We start from the raw sequence: 24,131 nt of genomic DNA, 5'->3' as shown, positions 1-24,131 counted from the left end.
CCTTTGCATCAGGTTCCTGGGGAGAGCGGCCTTATTGGGACCTCCGTAATAGCAGACATTTCCGCGCCAGGAGACAAGCAAGTACTCCGGGATCATTGCCCTGCAGAGCATGGCGGCATATGGCCCTGGTCTTTGCAGGCTTTCCCGAAGCATTCTTTGTTTTTCCGTGTCTGAGCTCCTCATCAGGGTGATGTCGCTCATGGTGACCTGCTTTGAATTAGGTAGGGGAATGTTAGTATTGGGACTGCTTGCCCGTTCCTTTACAGAACTGTAACCAGCGGTTTACAGCCACGCGGTGGAGGCGGGAGAGGGGCAGCATACAGGGATCTTTCCCTGGGACAGCCGCGAGGGGGTGGGACAGGGGCAGAGTTCATGCTTGCCGGATTGCTGGCAGCAGGGACTGGCATTGCTTTCAATGTGAAAGGAGGCCAGTGCTACTATTAAAGTTTTAAGCAGCCACAAGTCTACGGCTTACCATGTCGGCCTGCTACACAAATTCCGGTGTCCTGCCCCGCTTCTCTGATCTGCACTGCAAGACCCCAGGCAATGAATGCGAAGGCCGAAAATTCGACCTTGTCCTGAGTGCGCATGTGATGGGTGCTGTGCATGGTCTTCTTTACAGAGAAAGACTATGTTCTTTGTTCACAACTAAATTTATCTTTCTGAGGAATTCACTCCCTTTTTCCCATTCCCACAGCTGTGACTGTCTCCCAACCCAGCCTGGCATCACACTCCCAGAGGCTAGCGCAGATTAGGCGTAGGAAGAAGAGGACACGGGAGGACATGTTCTCGGAACTTATGGGCTGCTCCCGAGCCCAGGCAGCCCAGCAGACCCAGTGGAGGGAGAACTTGTCCCAAATGCACCGATCACACATGGAACGGGAGGAGAGGTGGCGGCAGGAAGACCAGCAGGCGACTGAAACGCTGCTTGGACTAATGAGGGAGCAAACGGACACGCTCCGGCGCCTTGTGGATGTTCTGCAGGACCGGAGGCAGGAGGACAGAGCCCCGCTGCAGTCTATCTGTAACCGCCCTCCCCCGCCACCAAGTCCCATACCCCCCTCACCCAAAGTCCAAAGAAGGAGGGGCGGCAGAGTCCGTGAAAACTCTCACTCCACCCCTGCAGACTGCTCTACTACTAGAAGGCTCTCATTCCCCAAAATTTGACAAGTCCTTTCCTTCCTGCCTCACCCAAGCCCCCGTCCAAGTTTCACCCCCCAGTTTCATATGTAGTTGCTAATAAAAAATACGTTTCTGTTAATTACTGTTTCCATCATGTTCTTTAGAGGAGAGTCTGTCTGAAGGGGGGAAGGGGGTTGGTAATTGGACAGAACCGTCACCTTTACCAGGGTACAGAGGCGGGGGCAGGTTCAGCAGCAGGGCACACACACATTGCAGTCACTAGTTACCCTGGTCATTCTGGGAGGTGGTTTTAGTGTTCTGTGGGGGGTGGGGGGTGCTCTGTGACTTTGTGGTGGGGGAGGGCAGTTACAGATCTTATGCAGCGGTCCTTATCCTGGATCACAGAGCCACACAGCAGGGGATCTGGAACCGTCCTCCCCCCTGCCACAAAGTCACATAGCCCCCCCACACACAGAGTCCCGAACAGGAGGGGTGGCAGGCTCCGTTGAAACCACCAGTCCACCACTGCGGAGCCTGTCATTCCTGGAGTTTGGAAGCGTCATTTGCATCACTACACTACACCCGCTCCCCACCACAGTCTGCGTCCCAGGTTCAACACTTTCCCACGAAAACAGTAATAAAGAAAACGGTGTTCATTAACAAAATTCAAGTGATTTTATTTTTAAACGTGTGTTGGAAGGGGGGGAACGGGGTATGTAACTGGAGAGGATACTGAACATTTAGTGGGTAAAGAAACGGGGGCAGGTTCAACTTCTCTGTACACAAACTGAAAAGTCACTGGTTACCCTGCTCACTCAGTAACCTAGCTTTCAAAGCCTCCCGGATGCACAGCGCGTCCCGCTGGGCTCTTCTAATCGCCCGGCTGTCTGGCTGGGCGTAATCAGAAGCCAGGCTACTTGCCTCAACCTCCCACCCCGCCATAAAGATCTCCCCCTTGCTCTCACAGAGATTGTGGAGCACACAGCAAGCTGCAATAACAATGGGGATATTGGTTTCGCTGAGATCACAGCGAGTCAGTAAGCTTCTCCATCTCCCCTTGAGACGGCCAAAAGCACACTCCACCACCATTCTGCACTTGCTCAGCCGGTAGTTGAAGAGTTCTTTTTCAGTGTCCAGGGCGCCAGTATAGGGCTTCATGAGCCAGGGCATTAGCGGGTAGGCTGGGTCCCCGAGGATGACTATAGGCATCTCCACATCCCCAAGAGTTATTTTGTGGTCCGGGAAGTAAATACCTTCCTGCAGCCGTCTAAACAGACCTGAGTTCCTGAAAACACGAGCGTCATGAACCTTGCCCGGCCATCCGACATTGATGTTTGTAAAACGTCCCCTATGGTCCACCAGTGCTTGCAGCACCATTGAAAAGTAGCCCTTTCGGTTGATGTACTGGCTGGCCTGGTGGTCCGGTCCCAGGATAGGGATGTGAGTTCCATCTATAGCCCCACCGCAGTTTGGGAATCCCATCGCGGCGTAGCCATCTATGATGGCCTGCGCGTTTCCCAGGGTCACTACCTTTGAGAGCAGTACCTCAACGATTGCGTTGGCTACTTGCATCACAACAACCCCCACGGTAGATTTGCCCACACCAAAGTGGTTCGTGACTGACCGGTAGCTGTCTGGCGTTGCAAGCTTCCAGAGGGCTATGGCCACTCGCTTCTGGACAGTCAGGGCTGCTCGCATCCGGGTGTCATTGTGCTTCAGGGCAGGGGACAGCAACTCACAAAGTTCCATGAAAGTCCCCTTCCGCATGCGAAAGTTTCGCAGCCACTGGGATTCATCCCAGACCTGCAGCACTATGCGGTCCCACCAGTCCGTGCTTGTTTCCCGGGCCCAGAATCGCCGTTCCACAACATCCACATGACCCATTGCCACCGTGATGTCCTTGGCGCTGGGTCCCGTGCTTTCTGACAGGTCTGTGCTACTCTCAGACTTCAGGCCCTCACCGCGGTGCCGTAGCCTCCTCGCCTGATTTATCTGCATCTGCCTCTGGGAAAGGTGGATGATAAGCTGCGAGGCGTTGACAATGGTCACAACTGCAGCGATGGTCGCAGCGGGCTCCATGCTCGCAGTGCTGTGGCGTCCGCGCTGTCACTGACCAGAAAAGTGCGCGAACTGATTTCCCGCCGGCGCTTTCAGGGAGGGAGGGCGGGAGTGACGGTTGGATGACGACAGTTACCCAAAACCACCCTCGACACATTTTTTTCCCCAGAAGGCATTGGGGGCTCGACCCAGAATTCCAATGGGCAGCGGGGACTGCGGGAACTGTGGGATAGCTGCCCACAGTGCACCGCTTCCAATGTCGACGCTTGCCCCGTTAGTGTGGACTCACAAAGTCGAATTACTGTCCTTAGTGTGGACACACACGTTCGACTTTGCAATATCGATTCCACATATTCGATTTAAGTAAAATCGAACTACTCTCGTAGTGTAGACATACCCTAGGAAACACTATTTCACTAGGAGGGTGGTGAAGCACTGGAATGCGTTACCTAGGGAGATGGTGGAGTTTCCTTCCTTGGAGGTTTTTAAGGCGCGGCTTGACAAAGCCCTGGCTGGGATGATTTAGTTGGGAATTGGTCCTGCTTTGAGCAGGGGGTTGGACTAGATGACCTCCTGAGGTCCCTTCCAACCCTGATATTCTATGATTCTATGATTCTATCGTGGGGATTAGGGATAAGGGTATCATGGAGTTAGGGTTATCATGGGGTTCGGGCTAAGTAACATTATCTGCCCTGTTGCTTGGACTGTGTGGCACTTCTCCTTGCATCACTCTAGATTTGGAGGATCTGTCCCGTATGTCTTGCAAATTCCAGTTGATGCTGTGAAGTCATTATGATGAAATTGTTGTGCTGTGGAGAGCTTCCATGTGGAATATGACATTTCTTGACGGGGAGGGCTGGCTCAGCAAGACTATGTACAATGGTCACTTGTTAGACCCTAAAAGGTCATCCATTCAGGCCGAAACAACTTGGAAATTGGGTTTGCTGAGGCTGGCAGGATCTATCTCTACAACTGCTCTGCAAGGAGGGAGAAGAGGAAAATCAACCAGGGGAGAACAAAGAAACCAGGTGTTGGGACAGGGACACATAACGTGGAGGGAAGACTCACAGGAGTAGGAAACTGTGGGCAGAAGGAGGGAAGAGATAGGAAGGAGAGGGGAGGAGAGGAGCATGCTTTCATAGCTGGGAGGGGATTGCTGTTTAACTGTGGACTAGCCAAGGTCAGTGGTAAAAACACCATGATCTGGAAGAAAAGCTATGAGCTGTGCATGAAGGATATGGGGTACTCCAGGGGCTCTGTCTAAAACTAAACGACTCTCCCTAGCAGTGAGGAACCCGAGCCAGGGAGATGCATGTCAGTGTCCTGGCTATTGTGTTAGTAAGCAGAGCTGAGTGACATCTTTTTGAGGAATAGTTTAATTGCTGAAATATGCAGTTTGGAGTCTACCAAAACTATTCACAAATTCAGATTGAATTTGCCAAATAGTTTCAACAACAAAAAATTCTAAAAAGTGGAATTGTTTTTTGATATATTCCAAAAAACACATTTGGACGTATCACTTTGAAGCAAGATTTATTTTGAAAATTATCTAGATTTATTTTTTAAATGTTAATATAAAAGGGATTGAGAAAGAAAGAAAGAATTGGAAATGAAATCAAATGAAAACTATACAATGACAGACCTGGTTTAAGCGATGGGTATTCTAAGCTTCTTTTATTCAGGCCGAATGGAAGAAGCAAATAAGCTCCTTTGTGACGTGAGAGTGCTGGACACAGTAAAAGCCACCACCCAAGCTGAAGCCTGAGTGAAGCTGTGGAGGCTGAGGGACTGGTTGCAAAGGCAGGGGCAAACTGTGTATGAGAGGCAAGAGTCAGTTGACAGTGAGAGAAGCCATGGACAGCATGAAGGGAAAGAGACAGAGCTTCTTCCAGCACAGGACTGGCTGGATTTGTAGCCTTAGGAATTTCTGAGCAACAGAACTACCTGTTGTGCTTTGTCCCGACTGAGTTCAAGGAAGCAGGGCTTTGTGTGTGCATTCTTTGTGAACAAACAGGATTGCCACCAAAGAATAGACCTGACTCATAGCACCATCCTCTTCTTACAGAAAGAATCTGGCAAGGCCCCAAATGTTACTGAAAGATTTGGGGCCAATTGGGTCACATTTTCTTTGTAACTTCTCCCCAGGTCATTGTCAATGCCAAGAAGGTATCAGCTCATCACCTGCAAAAGCCACCTGCTGCTGTTTAATTTGCCTTGGTGTGAACAAAGGTAAATAACTAGGCTATTTTTGCTTTCAACTGCCGTAGGGTTGTGCCCATGAATTGCTGAATGAACCCAGGCCTGCTGGCACCGTCCCAATATGACTCACTGCATTCTGCCTGAGAGAATCAGCTCTGTGATATCAACAGCGCCCAAAGCGCCCCTCCCAGAAATGACAACAGATTGGATGTGGTGTTTAAAAGCTACCATATTACAGCCAGAGACACAAACATCCAAACAGAGCAGTGCCGATCAGTTGAATGTAAGGGACTTCACAGGCTCAGCAGAAAACTTTCCTCTATCTACTTAAAGTGCTCCATCCGGATCTGCGCAGGGGCCCTGGTCTCAGTTAGGGTCTATGAAACGCCTCTCACAACGGGGGCCCTGAACTCTCAGCCAGAGTCTGTTCAGCACCTGGCACAATGCTACCCCCTCCCGAAATGAGTTGGTTTTACTCTTTCATTTCTACTTTGATTAGTAAAACACCTTTTAATAAGGAATCTCTCACTGCCACTTTGAATGGAAACAATGATCCTCACGTGAGGATACTGTAACACCCATTTTTCCATGAAAAAAAACAGACTTTTTCTAAAAAAAGAAAAAAAGAAAAAAGCAAACAACTTCTACAGCCCCACAACCCCACTCTGCCTTCCACCAACCTTAGTTACAACCAGCAGGGGTGACCCCAACACACACCCCCAGTCCTCAATTTCTCCCCATTCTGTGCCCTGAAGTGTCCAGCCCTCTCCTGGACAGCTCAGAGAAATTGTAAGGTTCGTTTGTTCCTTTAAAGACACAAGAGCACTTCACAGCTTATTAACTTAATTGGGGGTAGATACACCCTTCCCCACAGGCGCCGGCTTTTTCATTTCTCCGCCTGTCGTCAACCCCGGCTCCGCCCCAGATCCCGCACTCACTCAATCCCTTCCCCCAAGGCCCCACCCCCACCCCGCCTCTTCCCACCCCTCTCCGCCCCTTCCCCTGAATGCATCCCACCCCCACTACTCCCACTCCCCCCAGAGCCTCCTGCATGCCACCGGACAGCTGATCCATGGAAACGCGGGAAGCGCTGGAAGGGAGCGAGAGGAGCTGATTGGTGGGGCCGCTGGTGGGTGGGAGGTGCTGTAGGGGATGGGGGAGGAGTTGATCGGTGGGGCTGCCAGTGACTGATCTCCTCCAGACAGGGGAAACAACCAAACTGAGTGCCTGTCTAGGGGAAGGGCTGGCACCCCGAGGTCAACAAACGGTCAACACCCCCCAGCCAGGGAGGGGGCAGGGAAAGGGGTCCCCCTTTATTTTGTGTTTTGAATGTGTTTCTGTTGTCTGGTGCAGGACGCTGCTTGGGCCTGCCCCAGGCCTAGCCAGAGACAATTGATCAATAGCCACCGAGGGGGTAGACAAGCACTATCCAGAGTGGGGCTGATTTACTGCCAGCCCCCCCCCCCTCCACGAGCGGGGGAAGTGCTGAACCCAGCCAGACGGAGGAGGGGCCCTGCCACAGCGTGTAGTGATGGAGGCCAAAGACGGCGTCTCTCCCGGCTTATATCTCCCAAAGTTCAATGAGCTTGTTTCAAGATGCAGGACGGCCTCAGGCTGTTCTTCCTGCCTGAGGCTTCCCATCCCCCTGTGTGTAAATGGGGCTTCCATTGTTTTCATCCCACCAGGCTTAATTTACATAAGAGTCAGGTAAATAGCTTTCCCCCCTCCCCCTGCTTGGGCAGGAACTGCTCCTTCCTTTGTCCGGCCACATGCTTTCAAACAGATTGTCAATGAGTGTTAGGGTGACCGTATTTCCCTATGCTGAATATGGGACATCTGGTAAAATTACTCGTATTGAAGCAAATTCCACAGCAACCAAATCAGAACTATGCAGCACAAACGTTCAGATTAACATCAAGTTGACTGAGCCCCTCTTACAAAGAAATACTGCGTAGTTGGATTCTTTTTTATTTACCTTCTGGTCTTTAAGGCTTTAGGGTTCACACAGGGAGGGGTGACACACACACACCCCTACTCCCAGACGCACACATGGGGAGGGATCACACACATACTTCCGTATACCTCTCTCACATAGAGGGGTTGACCGACCAACCCAACCCTCCCTTCCTGTCGCACTCCTCCCTCCATGTCTGGCTGGGTCCCCAGGATGGACCCGCCTCTCCTGGTATCTGGCACCGCATCTTCCCGAGGCAACATGTGCGGGGGGCGCACACAGGGTCACACGCCCCCTCCCCCCCCCAGATTTCTGCCAAGGTTCACACCAGAATGTGGCCAGCAGCAGCCTTTCAACACTGTGCGGGAAGGAAAGGACGGGAGCTGCTTCCAGCCGCAGGGGAGGAGGTGGGGGAAAGGGATGACCAGGCTCGTGTCTTTACAGAGCTCATCTCTTCTGCCCACTCCCATCCCCTGTGGCTGGAAACAGCTCCCGTCCCTACCTGCCTGCATAGTGTCGAAAGGCAACTAACACCTAGAGGCTGCTGCTGGCCACCGACATAACCCAGCTACCTCCACCTACTGCGGGGGCAGGAAGGGTTAAGCCCGAAGGCTGCATTGTGCACCAGGGCCCAGGGAACCTGACTGCTGGGGCTTTGGGAAACTTGGCCAGAAAGGTGGCTCAGTGGGGGAGGGTGCCTAGGGAATGGAGCAGCCCCACACTCCCTGGGGGCAGGACCCAGGGAAGGGGGAAGGTGAAGAGGGTGCTAAGCCCCTGTCTGGGGGGGCTGCTGTGGAGCCTGCGGGGTCAGGATGGGAACAGGCTGGACATCACTCCCCCCCACCCACTCCAGAGCTTAGCTGAGGGGTGGAGAGGCTTCCCCGTGCCAGCGCTGTGCGGGGCATTGGCACATGCAGGGCTTGGCTCCTCCTGGCCAGTGCTGAGGGCCGGGGGGTGTTGAGCTTTCCCAGGATGCCGGCTGAGCCAGAGGCAGTGGGGGAAGCAAGGAGCCTGCCAGCCAGGCTGTTGGTGAGCTGAGCGCTCCAACCAGGAGCTGGTTCTCCGCACAGCGCTGGGAGCGGGACGGGCCCTGCCAGGGGTTATGGAGAAGCAGTGGGGCTGTGGGCGGGGGGGCAAAGGGGCAAAGCAGGGAGAGGACAGCGAGAGGGGGAGCACATAAAGGGGCGATGGGTGGGCAGCAGAGGCAACATGTAACTGGCCACCACCTGGCGCCTCCCCGCACGCACCAGTCACCGCAGCTCACAGCATGCAGCCTGTGCCAGCTGGAAACGGGATAAGGGCAGGGCCCTGCTGGCCAGGGGCTGTGCTGATGAACCAGCACGGGGAGCAACCGGCAGGGCCAGCTCTAGGATTTTTGCCGCCCCAAGGCAAAAACAATTTTGGCCGCCCCCCCCCCCCCATTTTTTTCTTACCCCACCCCCAGCCCTGCCTCAACTCCGCCCCTTCCCCAAATCCCCAGCCCTGCCTCCTCCCCCCAGGCTCTCAAGCCTAGGAGGGAGGGAGGGAGGGAGAGAAGCGGCGCGCACGCCGCGGCCACTCGGAGTCTCCCCCTCCCTCCCAGGCTCTCAAACCTGGGAGGGAGGGGGAGCAGCGGCACGCGAATCAGCTGTTTCGCGTGCCACGGCCGCTCGGGATCTCCCCCTCCCTCCCAGGTTTGAGAGCCTGGGAGGGAGGGCGAGCAGCGGCGCGCGAGCGGCAGCAGCGGAGGTGAGCTAGGGCGGCCGGGGCACATTTTCAGGGGCGGCAGGGGCGGCATTCAGGCGCTGTCCATGCCGCCCCTAAAAATGTGCCGCCCCAAGCACCAGCTTGTTTGGCTGGTGCCTAGAGCCGGCCCTGGCAACCGGCTCCACACGCTTCAGCTTTGCCCCACCACCAGCCTTGCAAACCCACCCCCATTGTCAGCCACTGGACCTCCCCACTCACTGGTAGGTGGGCATCTGGCTGAGCAGGGATCCAGCCAGCAGCAAGACCCACCAATATTGATGGGAGGAAGTCAGAAAATACAGGACAATTTGCTCATTTTTAAGAAAAAGTTGAGACACCTGCAGGAGAGCTTAAATAAAGGACTGTCCCTTTAAAAACAGGGCATCTGGTCACCCTAATGAGTGTCCATAATTCCCCCTAGAGTGTTGCTACAGACATTTCACAAAGACATTCATCACCAGCATGTCATTAGCTCTCAGAAAAGGCCTCACTCCATACACGCTTCTAATGCAGGAATATCGCATACAACCAGTTAATTCAGTAGCTTATCACTTGAAGTTCAGCCCCCCTGGCTGTATAGCCCAGTAAATCTTTGCAATGGATCCTTCTGAAAAGTAAAACCCAGCCCGAGCTTCTCTCTCTTGCTGGGTGTAGACACTAGGCTGTCTTGTCCCCCACTTGTCAGTGTGAGGTTTTTGCCTCCGCCCCTTTTAGTTCAATGGGTTTGTGTGCTGCTTAGGAAATGGAGCTAAACACAGTCCTTTCTTTAGGAGAGACCTGTTTAACAACTCCGCCTGACACACCTGGTTTGAACACATTTTAGTGACCAGTCCAGTTGTGACAGACCCAGACCAGTGGGGTACAGGAGTCTGGTAGAAGGCAAATATACTGGCCACTGGATGAACAATTTTCTGTACCCTGAGTGACCAGAGCAGGGGCTGCCCTAGAGCAATCAGGAACCTGCTAGAACCAATTAAGACAGGCAAGCTAATTAAGACACCGGGAGCCAATTAAGAACTTTCTAGAATCAATTATGGCAGGCAGGCTAATCAGGACACCTGGTTTAAAAAGGACCTCCCATCAGTTAGTAGGGGTGTGTGCAAGGAGCAGGGAGTGAGAAGGTGTGAAGAGTTCAAGTGTGATCAGGCTTCAAGGGGAAGATCCTGCAGTGAGGATAAGGAAGGTGCTGGGGAAAGGCCATGGGGAAGTAGCCCAGGGAGTTTGTAGCTGTCATGCAGCTGATACAGGGAACATTGTAGACAGCTGCAGTCCACAGGGCCCTGGGCTGGAACCCGGTGTAGAGGGCAGGCTCGGGTTCCCCCATGCCCCCCAACTCCTGATCGGACACAGGAGGAGTTGACCTGCTCTGTGAGAAACACCAGAAGGGAAGGTCTAATTTGGAAAGGGATCTGGCCTGTCCCCGACCCACTAGGTGGGATACAGACTGCGGGGATTGTTCTCCGTTTCCCCCCATTGCTGGCCAGTAATGAGGTGAGCTGAGTGAACGGCAGGTTTGAGCCTCTAGCAAAAGTGGCCAAACTGAGGGCTGCCATGATCTCGGAGGCGAGCAAATCCGCCAAAAAGCACAGGACCCACCAAGGCAGAGGAGGAACTTTGTCACACAGTGTATGTCCATAACCCTTAACGACCCTTGTGTACGTACATCACACAAGGATATGAATGATCAGAGAGTTATTAGTTTTCAAATCATACCTCACAAAGTGCATTTTTCACAAAGATTGTTACGATCGTGTGTAGGGTGTAAATACTGGGGTCTAGTGTCACAGGTGACATGGTCTCTCTGCATCGAGGGTGAGAAAGGGCTGGTGTCGGATGGGGACCCAGTCTAGGAAGGGGAGTCACAGGGTCAACCACAAAAGCACAATGAGGAGAAGGACCTTGGGGATGCTGGCAGAGGGTCCAGCACTGTTCGTAGTGACGGTAGTAGATGGACTGGCACTGTTCAGAGTGAAGTTCACCACCATGAAAGTCACACCAGGCACATTCTCCTCGATCCAATCGTTGTGGGCATTCGGGCGGTTGTAGACCCCGGGGTAACCAGCAGCAACAGCATTCGTTGTTGTCTTCAGTAACCAGCTCACAATCCCAGCAAGGTACCAGGTCCCGTTCTCCTCACACACCAGGGATCCCCCGGAGTCACCCTAGAGACAGGGAAAGAAATAGGATTGGAAGGAAGGGGACCACTCTCCATCATCCACAAGGACAGTGTTGGATTCTCCATCTCTCGCTGGCTTCCCCTCCCCGCTGGCTGCCTTTCTGGGAGATGCTTTATCCAGACACAAGTCTTGGTGCTCAGTAAAGGGGTAACACAGTGAGACTAGACTGGGTTATACAGGAGGTCAGAATGGATGATTTAATGGACCCTGCTGACTTTATACTCTCTGTTCTCAATACTCTTGTCTAAACACTGGGGAATGAACTCAGGGCTCAGCCCTTCCATCTGGGCCCGTTTGGTGGGTCCCCCCAACACACAACACCAAGTCAACAGGGAGAACGTGCTAGGAACTATGGGGTTTGCAATATCAGCCAGGGTCAGTGCCACACCCAGCACAAAGCGGCCCCAATCTCGGTCAGAGAATCTCACCGGGGCCGTCCCTTTATAGCCTTCCATGTACCCGGCACACATCATGTCGTCTTTGATGGGCTTGTCACCTGCAGGCTTTTGTAATGCTTCCCGGAAGCGATCATTGCAGATCGTGGAGTCTACGGTGAGCACCTCCAGCTCCTGCAGTGTCTCCGCTAGGGAAGAACTCGCTGAAACGAAAGGCCCGAGGGCTGGGTGACTCACATGGCGTGAGTGGAAGTCACATAAAAAGCTGTCGCATTAAGGATCTATAAGAAGTTCCCAACTCTGGGGGGGGAGGGGGAGAGGAAGGGGGAGTGCTACCAGGTCTAATGGGTTAGACCAGGTGGGGCTGGAAGTCAGAACTCCTGATTTCTATGCCTGGCTCTGGAAGGGGAGTAGGGTCTACTGGGTGTGGGGGGGGAGGGGGGCAGAGCAGTTGGCCAGTTTAACTCATGCTAAAGGCAACAACCCAGATTTTAAAGATATTTTAGGTGTTGCTCTGCTGAGCTTTGCAGCCCCACTTGGGGCCAGGTTGTCAAAGGGATTTGGGCACCAATAGGCGCAGGAAGGTGCCCAGTGGGATTCTGAAAAGCTCATAGGCATCTGCAAAAGCTGGCACTTTCGAATCTAAGTCTAACGGAGAGTCAATGGGAGTTAGGCACCTAACCTGCACAGCGATGTTTGAGTACCCCATTTGGAGCCTAGCTGAATCTTTAAGTGCCTAAATCACTTTGACACTCAGCCCTGTAGGGTGCATGTGTAAATTTTGAGCCTTGTCGACACACAGTTTGCCCTGGTTTGGTTCAATGGGTTTAAATCTCTGAGCAGATGCTGCTCAGTTCCAGGCCAGGTTAACACTTGGCCGTGAAGATATAATTAGGTGTGTGATTTGATAATTCTGGGTGCCAGCTGGCGGCCACCTCTGACACTGCTTCCTATTGGTCTAGAGCCAGCAGCGGTAAATATACGGGTGCGAACTACACCAACAGATGTGCTTTGAAACCCACATTAGGACACACCCACACCCACACCCACTCTTTGTGCCAGGAACTGACTTCCCCTGTGAGCTGAACCCACTAGATGGTGACATTGCTCAAACACACACACACACACACACAGACACCTCCCCCCAGATATGAACATCCCTTCATTGTGCCAGGAATTGAGTCCCTTAAGTGCTCTTTTTCTCTCTCTTTTACACACACACACACACACACACACACACACACACACACACAGCTCCAAGAGTGGCTAGTTGTCATTTAGCTTAAACCTGCTCTGAAATGATTCAGAGAACATGGCTTTCAAGCAAAATAAGAGCATCCACACAGCTTGAGGTACTGGAGTAACTAGATCATCCCTTAGCATCACACCGAAAAAGGGGTCATCCCTGGTGTATAACTACAGAGCTGCGGTTCTATCACTGTCTAACCATATAAAGCTGCCTGCACAACTGCGTATCTGTATAACTGGGCTTGGCAGAATCCAATTATTATCACTTTATAATTGGATGGATAGTATTGATGTTTCTTTTTAAGGGTTATTTTTATTTTCATCCATTTAAATTTTCACAAAATTATGGATTTAAGTTGGGTTTTTTTTCATTTTGTTGATTTCAATTTTCACAGTTGTGGAAGAACATGGGGTTGGGCCAAGCAATAATAATTTGAGGACAGTAGAGGCTGAGATTCAAAGAATCAAAGTTGTATAACCATTAAAACGCAAATTGTCAGTATCCTATGTCTAAGAAGTTCTCAAACAGCATTTTTCCTCCTTTGCCTATCTTTAAATTTCAATGATTACCAATGGAAATATTTTTCCATCAGTGTAGGGTGAAATCAACGCTGACTGACCAAAATCAAATCCTTCCAGGCCTGTGTATAATGGTGCCTGCAAAAGTGTGCAGCTGTATAACAACATAGTACAATTGTAAAACCACATAACTGCGGCTGTACGACCATACCTGTAGAACCACATCACTGCAGCTGTACGACCATACCTGTAGAACTATATAACTGGGTAACTGTACAACTGGGGCTGTTTAAACATAAGATCATAAGAACGGCCATACTGGGTCCACCTATACCAGTATCCTGTCTTCTGACAGTGGCCGGTGCCATTCAGAGGAAATGAACAGAACAGGGCCATTTTGAGTGATCCATCCCCTGTTGTCAGGTCCCAGCTTGTGGCAGTCAGAGGCTTAGGTGCCCCCAGGGCATGGGGTTGCATCCCTGACCATTGATGGACTTATCCTCCATGAACTTATCTAATTCTTTTTTGAACTTTTGGCCTTCACAACATCCCCTGGCAACAAGTTCCACAGGTTGACTGTATGTTGTGTGAAGAAATACTTCCTTTTGTTTGTTTTTCAAACCTGCTGCCTATTAATTTCATTGGGTGACCGCTGGTTCTTGTGTTATATGAAGGGGTAAATAACACTTCCCTGTTTGCTTTCTCCACACCATTCGTGATTTTATAGACCTCTATCACATCCCCACCTTATAACTCTGTAACCGCACAACTGTGCCTGTATAACCATGTAACCGTGTATCTCTCAGTCTATCTGTGTACAGATGAGGTTACAATCACCCCACCCGTAGCCTTCACCAGATGCTGGGTCTTTCCCCTGCCGTTCCCCTCTCTAACAGCTACAAGTCTGCCTCACCTTGGGGGTGAATGTTCCCCCAACCAGTCACCCAGCAGGTGTCTCCAGCAGGCACATGGACGGAGGCATCAAGCAGGCACACGGGGCTGATGGTGGCCGTGAAGGCAATTGGCTTCTCCAGCTCCACCAGGGCGATGTCGGCAAGAAAAGTGCTACTGTTGTAGTTGGGATGGGGGACCACCCGCTTCACCGATGAGAACGTCTGGGTTGGGGTCTCACTGACAATCCGATTTCCCCCCAGCTGCACCCGATATGATGAATTGGCTACAGACCTGGATGCAAGAAAATCTGATTAGGGAAAATCCACCCAGCAATGCCTCACAGGGACAGCTCGCCTGGTGCTGAGGTACAGCCGGCTCTGGGGTGGAGCGGCTGGGGAACAGCCACACAGCGACGCTGTGCAACAGGAAGCCAGTGGAAAGAGAGGGAGTCTTTCCAGAACAGCCGCAGTCACTGTCTCTGCCCTGCCTGGGGTACTCACGGATCGAAGCAATGAGCGGCTGACACCACCCAGCTCTCAGAGATGAGGGCACCGCCGCAGATGTGGAAGCCATTTTGCTGCACGCTGACCTGCCAGGGCCAGGCCCCAGCCTTGGCATCTTGACCATTCAAGATGCGCCCTGAGAGTGAGACCAACTGCTTGCCACAGCCTGGGAAGAAAAGAGGGAAACTGCATTATCCCCAGGCAAGGGAGCTAAAGTGGGGAGAGTGTAAATAATTATGTGTGTTACCTGACGATAAGAGAGCAACTGTTTCCCTCCCAGAGCCTGGGAAAGAACCTAGGAGTCCTGACTCCCAACTCGCCTGCTCTAACCCATCCACCCCCACTCCCTTCCAAGAGCTGGGGCTAGAACCCAGGAGTCCTAGCTCGTAGCCACATGCTGGTTGCACATGTCAGGGCAGCTAATGCTAATGTTTTGCTTTCGGCACTTTACCTGCCTGATTCTAACTCCCACGAGCAATGTGACACTTTCTGTGGTAACCCCCTGCTCCCAGCAGGAGGGAGGCAAGTCTGTGCCCACCAGGGGAAACCCTCCCAGCCACCAGCTTCTGGCATCTCAGGTGCTCCATGAGCCCTGCTCTATCCCTCTGCAGGTGGCAATTTACACACCTGACTCCGTTACACTCCAGTGCCCAGTCCCCTGTCTTTTGCGCACCCTCAATACGCACCAATCTGCTGCCTCCATGGAAACAGCGCTTCCCCGCACCCTGCTTTCCCCTCAGTTCAAGCCTCTCCTTAGCTCCTGACACCTGGACATGTCTATAGTAAAACCAAGCTGAAGTTTATTTAGCAGAGGTTGAGGCAGAGATTCAAACTAAAGGCAAGGAACAGTACGTGGAAATGTAAGGTTACAGGTAGAAGAAAAACAAAACACAGTCTACAGCCTGTACCTGTTAGCAAGGTACTGTCCTGTCTGATAAGGTGTTTCTCACCCCATGGTTAGTTCTTCCAGCCCTTGTCCAGCCCATAAAGCTGGGATCCACCCAACACCCAGCTCCACTGTAATGGACCAAGCTTCTGCTTTTATCCAGTCACAAGGTCCCTGTGACATTCTGTACCTCGGGGGAATACCCTGCACCCCCATGTTCATCCTTATAATATGATTGTGTGGTATCTAATGCAAAGTCTGTCATGTCAGGTGTCTTTGGAAGGCTCACGATGCACTGAGCATTGTTTTTATAGTGATGTTATAGTAATTGTTGTTACACTAATGTTATAGGTTGTAATTTCATGTATATAGTTATGAGGCTGAAAATGTGTCCTCATGGCGTAAAACAAACCCAGGCAAAACTCTCCAGGAGCAGAGGGACAGTTCACACCTCATCAGGGCATGTATTGGACAAACCCAGCCCAGCCTCACAGGAACAAGGACACTGGCCTAGGCAGCAACAAAGGATCTGTTGGACTCTTGAGTGAGTCACTCCCCTTCCCTTGGTCAGTTTGGGACTGCGATGAGGTAATGCTCACCTGACTCGGGGGGGGGGGGGGCAAAGCCAAGAGGGAAGAAAGGACACGATAGAAGGGAGAGACGTTTGCCAGGCTCTTCCTCTCTCTTCCATCTACAGACACCACCACCAAGCGACTGAAGCGCTGATCAAAGGGGAGAACCTGGCTGAAGGGCAACCAGCCAGCCTGTGGTGAGAAGCATCTAAGTTTCTAAGGGCATTGAAAGTGTTAAGATCAGCTTAGAATGCGTTTTTGTTTTTATTTCATTAGACCAAATCTGATTTCTTGTGCTTTGACTTATAATCACTTAAAATCTAGCTTTGTAGTTAATAAATGTTTGTTCTACCAGAAGCAGTGCGTTTAGTTTGAAGCATGTCAGAGACTCCCCTTGGGATAACAAGCCAGGTACATATACATTTCTTTGTTAAATTGATAAACTCATATAAGCTTGCAGCAGCCAGTGGACATATCTAGACACTGCACGATGGAGGTTCCTAGGGTTGTGTCTGGGGCCAGAGATATTGGCTAGTGCCATTCAGTTGCACAATCCAAGGAGCAGCTTACATGCCAGAGGCTGTGCGTGAACAGCCCAGGAGTGGGGGTCTCACAGCAGAGCAGCGTAAGGCTGGCTCTCAGGGTCAAGGATTGGAGTGACCTAGCAGATCTCTGGTCCAGATAATACCAGGGGAACACTACAGTCCCCGTCTTCCAAGATTCTCTAGTGGATCAATTGTCTTTGTAAATCTCCAACCCACATCTCATCCAACCAGTGAAGAGAGGTTGTCTCCATTGCTGTTCAGTTTTCAGACTCCCCATCAGATTTGGAGCACAACTATGTAAACCTAATTTCCATGTACAAACATCTCGCAATAACCACGGCAATCAGCTCAAACTTAGCTTTTAGCAGAGATCCCATGAGCCCCTTTCATTGTCACTGGTTGGACTCAGATATAATGTACATGGCTGGGTGAGTTTGGGCATAGATATGTTCCATGCACATAGGGAGTGAAGAAAGAGCAGGCAGGGCTGGGATTATTATGCGGTTGAGGCTACCATGGAAGTTAGATTAAGGTTCTCATGGCAGTAAAGATACAATTATCTTGCATTTAAGGTTATTGTGGGATTAAGATTAAGGGTATCATGGCGTTAGGGTTAAGGTTATGATAGGTTATCATGGGTATAATAATAATAATTAATGGAGATATCCCATCTCCTAGAACTGGAAGGGACCTTGAAAGGTCATCGAGTCCAGCCCCCTGCCTTTACTAGCAGGACCAAGTACTGATTTTGCCCCAGATCCCCAAGTGGCCCCCTCAAGGATTGAACTCACAACCCTGGGTTTAGCAGGCCAATGCTCAAACCACTGAGCTATCCCTCCCCCCCTCTGGTATAGGTATCAGAGGGGTAGCCATGTTAGTCTGGATCTGTAAAAAGCAACAGAGAGTCCTGTGGCACCTTTAAGACTAACAGATGTATTGGAGCATAAGCTTTCGTGGGTGAATGCCCACTTCATCGGATGCATGTAATGGAAATTTCCAGGGGCAGGTATAAATATGCTGGCAAGAATCAGTCTGGAGATAACGAGGCTAGTTCAATCAGGGAGGGTGAGGTCCTCTGCTAGCAGTTGAAGTGTGAACACCAAGGGAGGAGAAACTGCTTCTGTAGTTGGCTAGCCATTTACAGTCTTTGTTTAATCCTGATCCGATGGTGTCAAATTTGCAAATGAACTGGAGCTCAGCAGTTTCTCTTTGGAGTCTGGTCCTAAAGTTTTTTTGCTGTAAGATGGCTACCTTTACATCTGCTATTGTGTGGCCAGGGTGGTTGAAGTGTTCTCCTACAGGTTTTTGTATATTGCCATTCCTGATATCTGACTTGTGTCCATTTATCCTTTTACGTAGTGACTGTCCAGTTTGGCCAATGTACATAGCAGAGGGGCATTGCTGGCACATGATGGCATATATAACATTGGTGGACGTGCAGGTGAATGAACCGGTGATGATGTAGCTGATCCGGTTAGGTCCTGTGATGGTATTGTTGGTGTAGATATGTGGGCAGAGTTGGCATCAAGGTTTGTTGCATGGATTGGTTCCTGAGTTAGAGTTGTTTTGGTGCGGTGTGTGGTTGCTGGTGAGAATATGCTTAAGGTTGGCAGGTTGTCTGTGGGCGAGGACTGGCCTGCCTCCCAAGGTCTGTGAAAGTGAGGGATCATTGTCCAGGATGGGTTGTAGATCACTGATGATGTGTTGGAGAGGTTTAAGCTGAGGACTGTAGGTAATGGCCAGTGGAGTTCTGTTGGTTTCTTTCTTGGGCTTGTCTTGTAGCAGGAGGCTTCTGGGTACACATCTGGCTCTGTTGATTTGTTTCCTTATTTCCTTGTGCGGGTATCATAGTTTTGAGAATGCTTGGTGAAGATCTTGTAGGTGTTGGTCTCTGTCTGAGGGGTTGGAGCAGATGTGGTTGTACCTCAGTGCTTGGCTGTAGACGATGGATCATGTGGTGTGTCCGGGGTGGAAGCTGGAGGCATGAAGGTAGGCATAGCGGTCGGTGGGTTTTCGGTATAGGGTGGTGTTAATGTGGCCATCACTTATTTGTACTGTGGTGTCTAGGAAGTGGACCTCCCGTGTAGATTGGTCCAGGCTGAGGTTGATGGTGGGGTGGAAGCTGTTGAAATCGTGGTGGAATTCTTCCAGAGTCTCCTTCCCATGGGTCCAGATGATGAAGATGTCGTCAATGTAGCGTAGGTAGAGAAGGGGCGTGAGTGGACGAGAGCTGAGGAAGCGTTGTTCCAGGTCAGCCATAAAAATGTTGGCATATTGTGGGGCCATGCGGGTGCCCATGGCAGTGCCACTGCTCTGGAGGTATATATTGTCACCAAATTTGAAATAGTTGTGCGTGAGGATAAAGTCAGAGCTCAGCAACAAGTTGTGCTGTGCATCATCAGGGATACTGTTCCTGACAGCTTGTATTCCATCTTTGTGTAGAGAGCCTCCACATCCATGGTGGCTAGGATGGTGTTTTCTGGGAGATCACCAATGCATTGTAGTTTTCTCAGGAAATCAGTGGTGTCACGGAGATAGCTGGGAGTGCTGGTGGCATAGGGTCTGAGTAGGGAGTCCACATATCCAGACAGTCCTTCAGTGAGAGTGCCAATGCCCGAGATGATGGGGCGTCCAGGATTTCCAGGTTTGTGGATCTTGGGTAGTAGATAGAATAACCCCGGTTGGGGCTCCAAGGGTATGTTGAATTGTTCCTGTGTTAGTGTAGGGTGTGTCCTGAGTAGATGGTGCAGTTTCTTAGTATATTCCTCAGTGGGATCTGAGGAAAGTGGCCTGTAGAATTTGGTATTGGAGAGTTGTCTGGCAGCCTCCGTCTGGTAGTCAGACCTGTTCATGATGACAACAGCACCTCCTTTATCAGCCTCTTTGATTATAATGTCAGGGTTGTTTCTGAGGCTGTGGATGGCATTGCGTTCTGCACGACCTAGGTTATGAGGCAGGTGATGTTGTTTTTCCACTATTTCTGCCTGTGCACGTCGGCGGAAGCATTCTATGTATAGGTCCAGACTGTCATTTCGACCCTTAGGAGGAGTCCATGTGGAGTTCTTCTTCCTGTGTTGTTGGTGGGAGGGTATCTGTGTATCAGTGCACTGTTCAGTGTTATCTTGAAAGTATTCTTTGAGTCGGAGGTGGCGAAAGTAGGCTTCCAGATCACCACAGAACTGTATCATGTTTGTGGGGGTGCTGGGGCAAAAAGAGAGTCCCCAAGATAGGACAGACTCTTTTGCTGGGTTGAGTGTGTAGCTGGATAAATTGACGATATTGCTGGGTGAGTCAGGGGTACCCCTGTTGTGGCCCCATGTGGCAGGTTGGAGTTTAGACAGCTTACGGTCCTTTTTCCTTTGGGTATAGGGTTACATCAGGGTTATGCTGAGGTATTATCAGGGGGACTAGAAGCCGAAGAGAGAGAACTATGCATCCCACTGAAATCACAGGACTAATTCTGGGAGGTGGAATGCAGCCGGAACACCTGGGTTCCCTTGCAATTCACGGGCACAGCCCCAGGGCATTTAAAGGTAAAAGTGTTATTTACCTAAGAAAATTAAATTAATACAAGCTGTCTTGGTAAAACTTTAACTCACCCTGGTTCTGCCACTCTGTGGAAAAGAAATCAAGAAAGCAAGCAAGCCCAGATTTCAACCCTAACCCCCATTATAAACTTTCTCATAACCCCAATGATAACCTTCACCCAATGATACCCTTAACCCCAAAATAACCTTAACCCTTACCCCGAACCCTGATAATATCAACTTATCAACCCTGCTATAACTATTCCCTTCTCCCGCCGCATGACTGGGATAGGACCCAGGAGCCCTGACTGCCAGCCTCATTCTCATTCCACATGCCCACAGCGGGTAAGACTGGCATTGTCCTGTGAGTGTCTTACCTGCCTGATTCTGACTCCCCTGAGCACCTAGGGAGCAAAGAAGTCACAGATATTAATGTGCGAAGGGCAGGGGGAGTGATACACAGTCATTGCTGTACATTATACACAGTCTGCACAGTGTCTCTGAGAGAATGGGTGCCAGTCACTTCACCCACAGTTCTCAGGCTCCACCCACTCTCCTGAAACAGCCCTGCTATCCTCAGCAACAGTTAAACATCTTAGCAGCATTGCTATTCAGCTTACCATCTGTAGGTTCCAGAGTCAACAACACCCAGTGGTCTGAATGGGGTGGCTCAGGAGTGAATGCAGAAATAGGGGCTAGATGGGGAGGAGGGGATCTATGAATGGCAAAGGGGTTGGATCCACTTATTCTTCACTAGCCCAATTCCCTCCCCCACAAGCCAGTTTCTCTCCCCTCCCCATGGGAGGTAGGGCCCCGTCTCCCATCTCACCTCCACCCCACACTCACCCTGAGCCAGGCTCGTTGCCAGCAGTGCTATGGCCAGTGGGGAGCAGAGATGTCCCATGATCCAGCCTCACCTGGTCCTCTCTTGGCCAAACCCAGCTGCCTCCATCTCCCCGACCAAAGCCCATCTGGGGAATGAACGCACCTGGGCAGGTTTTTATAGACACAGCTTCTGCCTCCGCCCTCCCCAGAGCTAGGGAGAACAGATATGACTGATCCCACAATGAGCTGCTCAAGGAAACAAATGCTGCCAAATTCAGCACGCAAGCAAGGCATGACCGTTTTCATTCAGTTCTGCCTGTAATTGCCCCACTAGTGGCAGACTGAAAAACCAAACAAAAACTCACAATGGCCAAGGTTAACATGAGGAGGTGTATGGTGATTTTCTCTTCTCTGTTTCATTAGCAATTGAATGTGCCAAGAACAGATGGCCAAGGACAGTGCCCCAGCAAATCTAAGGTTGTAATGGGGGTATGGTTATCGGGGGGGTCATAGATTCTAAGGTGAGAAGGCACCACTGTGATCAGCTAGTCTGACCCCTTATATAACACAGGGCATAGACCAGCCCCCCAATAACTACTAGAGCAGAGTTTTTAGAAAAACTGCCAGTCTTGATTTAAAATTGTCAGTGAGGAAGAACCTACCATGGTCCTTGGCAAAAATTTTCAGTGGTTAATTACTCTCACCATTAAAATTTTACACCTTATCTCCAGCCATTGGATCATGGTAGACCTTTATGTGCTAGATTGAAGAGGCCATTATTAAATATTTGCCCCTGTGATGGGGAGTTCACCCTGCACAGGGCTTGGCAAGGTTAAGATGGCTGAGTGGGCCAATTAAACTGTAACCAGGTGTAAGCGTGCAGACTCACCCCTGCAGCGCCTCCTGTTGGTTGTCCTCAGAAACTAGCTCACCAGCCATCGGAGCGCTCTCTGCAGGCCGGTGTCCCGCCTGTCGTTGGCCCCCATGTCCCTCCCAGGACCCCGGTGCCCTTGTCTTGGGTGCTGCCCCCCTGGCAGTACCCCACTCTCTCTGGATCTCCCCACCCAGGGGAACCCCCACCCACTATCCCCACATCACCTCAGTCTTGGCTACTGCCAGTCACCATCTAGCCCCTGCGCCCTGGGGCGGACTGCAGTCTATCAGCCAATCATCACAGGCAACAAGGGGCTTGGACTGGCTGCCTTTACCCACCCTCAGGCTGCAACCCCAATACCTATGTGGGCCTAGGACCAGGCCCTGCAGCCTGGGGAGTTGCTGGCCAAGGGCTTCCCAGCCCCCAAGGCCTTTCCCCAGCCCTGCCTCACTCTAGGTCCCTGGGTGAGTTCCCCAGCAGCCAGGCCTGTCTCTCTCTCCTCTCATACCTCAGACATTCCAGTTCTTATATCACCACCAAAAACACTGGATTCAGAGATGAGCGGTTCTTTACAAGCAGTCTCATCAAATAATAGGTTCTTCTGATCCCAAAGGACCAGCCACACACCCAGGTCAATGTATAACTTAGATCTTACCCCAAAATCACACTGGTGCCAATCCTTTAGTATCTAAAAAACAGAGGTTTATTGAAAGAAAGAAAGAAAGAAAGAAAGAAAGAAAGAAAGAAAGAAAGAAAGAAAGAAAGAAAGAAAGAAAGAAAGAAGAGAGTTAAAACTGGTTGAAGGAATCAATCACATACAGTAATGGCAAAGTTCTTGGTTCAGGCTTGCAGCAGCAATGGAATAAACTGCTGGCTTAAGTCAAGTCTCTGGAGTACACTCACAGCTTGGATGGGTCATTCAGTCCATCGTTCAGAGCTTCGGTTGTAGCAAAGTTCCTCCAGAGGTAAGAAGCAGGACTGAAGACAAAATGGAGGTGTTTCCAGGGCCTTTTATAGCTTTTGCCATGTGGAGGTCATCCCATTGTTCTTACTGTGGAAAATTACAGCAACAAGATGGAATTTGGAGTGACATGGACAAGTCACATGTTCATGCCCAATTTCCCTCAGTCATTGCAGGAAGCCATTACCTACACTCCAGACAGCACATTTACATGACAGTCCACTCAGTGTAGATGGGCATCTCCCAGGGTCCATGGTCAACAAAGTGTTTCTTCATGAACCACTTAATTTGAAGAGTTCCTCCAAGTTGTGCTGAGCGTTACCTTGTGGGGGTTACCCCAGGAGTAAACATTTGAAATCCAGGTATAGAGCCAGTACTTATAACTTCAAATACAAAAATGATACATGCATTCAGATAGCATAATCATAACCTGCAAATTATAACTTTTTCATAGACACCTCACTTGACAACCTTTGCACAAGATTTGCTGCAAATATTTAACAGTGGTTGCAACAATGCTCTATATGGTTATATTGTAATCAAATAACGTCACAGCCCATTGTTAAATATTGCTCCTGTGATGGGGAGTTCACCCTGCCCATGGCCTGGCAGGGTTAAGGTGGCTGAGTGGGCCAATTAACTGCCCAGGATGCACCCGGAGAAGGACTCAGGGAACAAGGATTTAAGTAGAACAGGCTCCACTGTGCAGGAAGAGGCGGGGCCTATATAAGCCAGGAAGCTGGCAACAGAAGGGCTGGGAGGGAAGGAGTCTCCTGTCACTCCCTGAGAAGAGGGAGTGTGGCTTGCCATGCCCAGAGAAGGGGAGAGCCAGAGAGGTAGGCAAGGCTCGGGGGAAAAGCAGCGAGGTGTGGGGAAGGTTGCACCTGGGCTGCTAATGAGAGGGTCCCTGGGATGGGACCCAGAGTAGAGGGTGGTCCCTGGTCCCCATACCAACCACTGATGAAGTAACACTTGCAAGGAAGTGAGCAGGAAGACTGCCTGAGGGACTGAGATACTCCCCAAAGGGGACAACTCGTATGGTGACCTGGCCAGAGAGCCGAGTCATGAAGAGGAGGCTGCAGTTCCTGGAGCGAGAGGGATCCACAGAGCATGAAGACGACACAAGAGACACCACGAGGGGAGGGCA

The 24,131-nt window shown here is 50.9% G+C and overlaps 2 pseudogenes; both read right to left on the bottom strand.

Moving 5' to 3' along the window:
- Nucleotides 1–24,131, bottom strand: part of LOC135877976 (RING finger protein 112-like) — a 1,138,053-nt pseudogene that overhangs the window by 185,680 nt on the left and 928,242 nt on the right.
- LOC135877436 (serine protease 27-like) lies at nucleotides 10,918–21,276 on the bottom strand (annotated as a pseudogene).

The sequence above is a fragment of the Emys orbicularis genome, chromosome 4 (genome assembly GCF_028017835.1).
Source record: "Emys orbicularis isolate rEmyOrb1 chromosome 4, rEmyOrb1.hap1, whole genome shotgun sequence".
NCBI lineage: Eukaryota > Metazoa > Chordata > Testudines > Emydidae > Emys > Emys orbicularis.
This window is presented reverse-complemented; position numbering and strand designations above follow the sequence as displayed.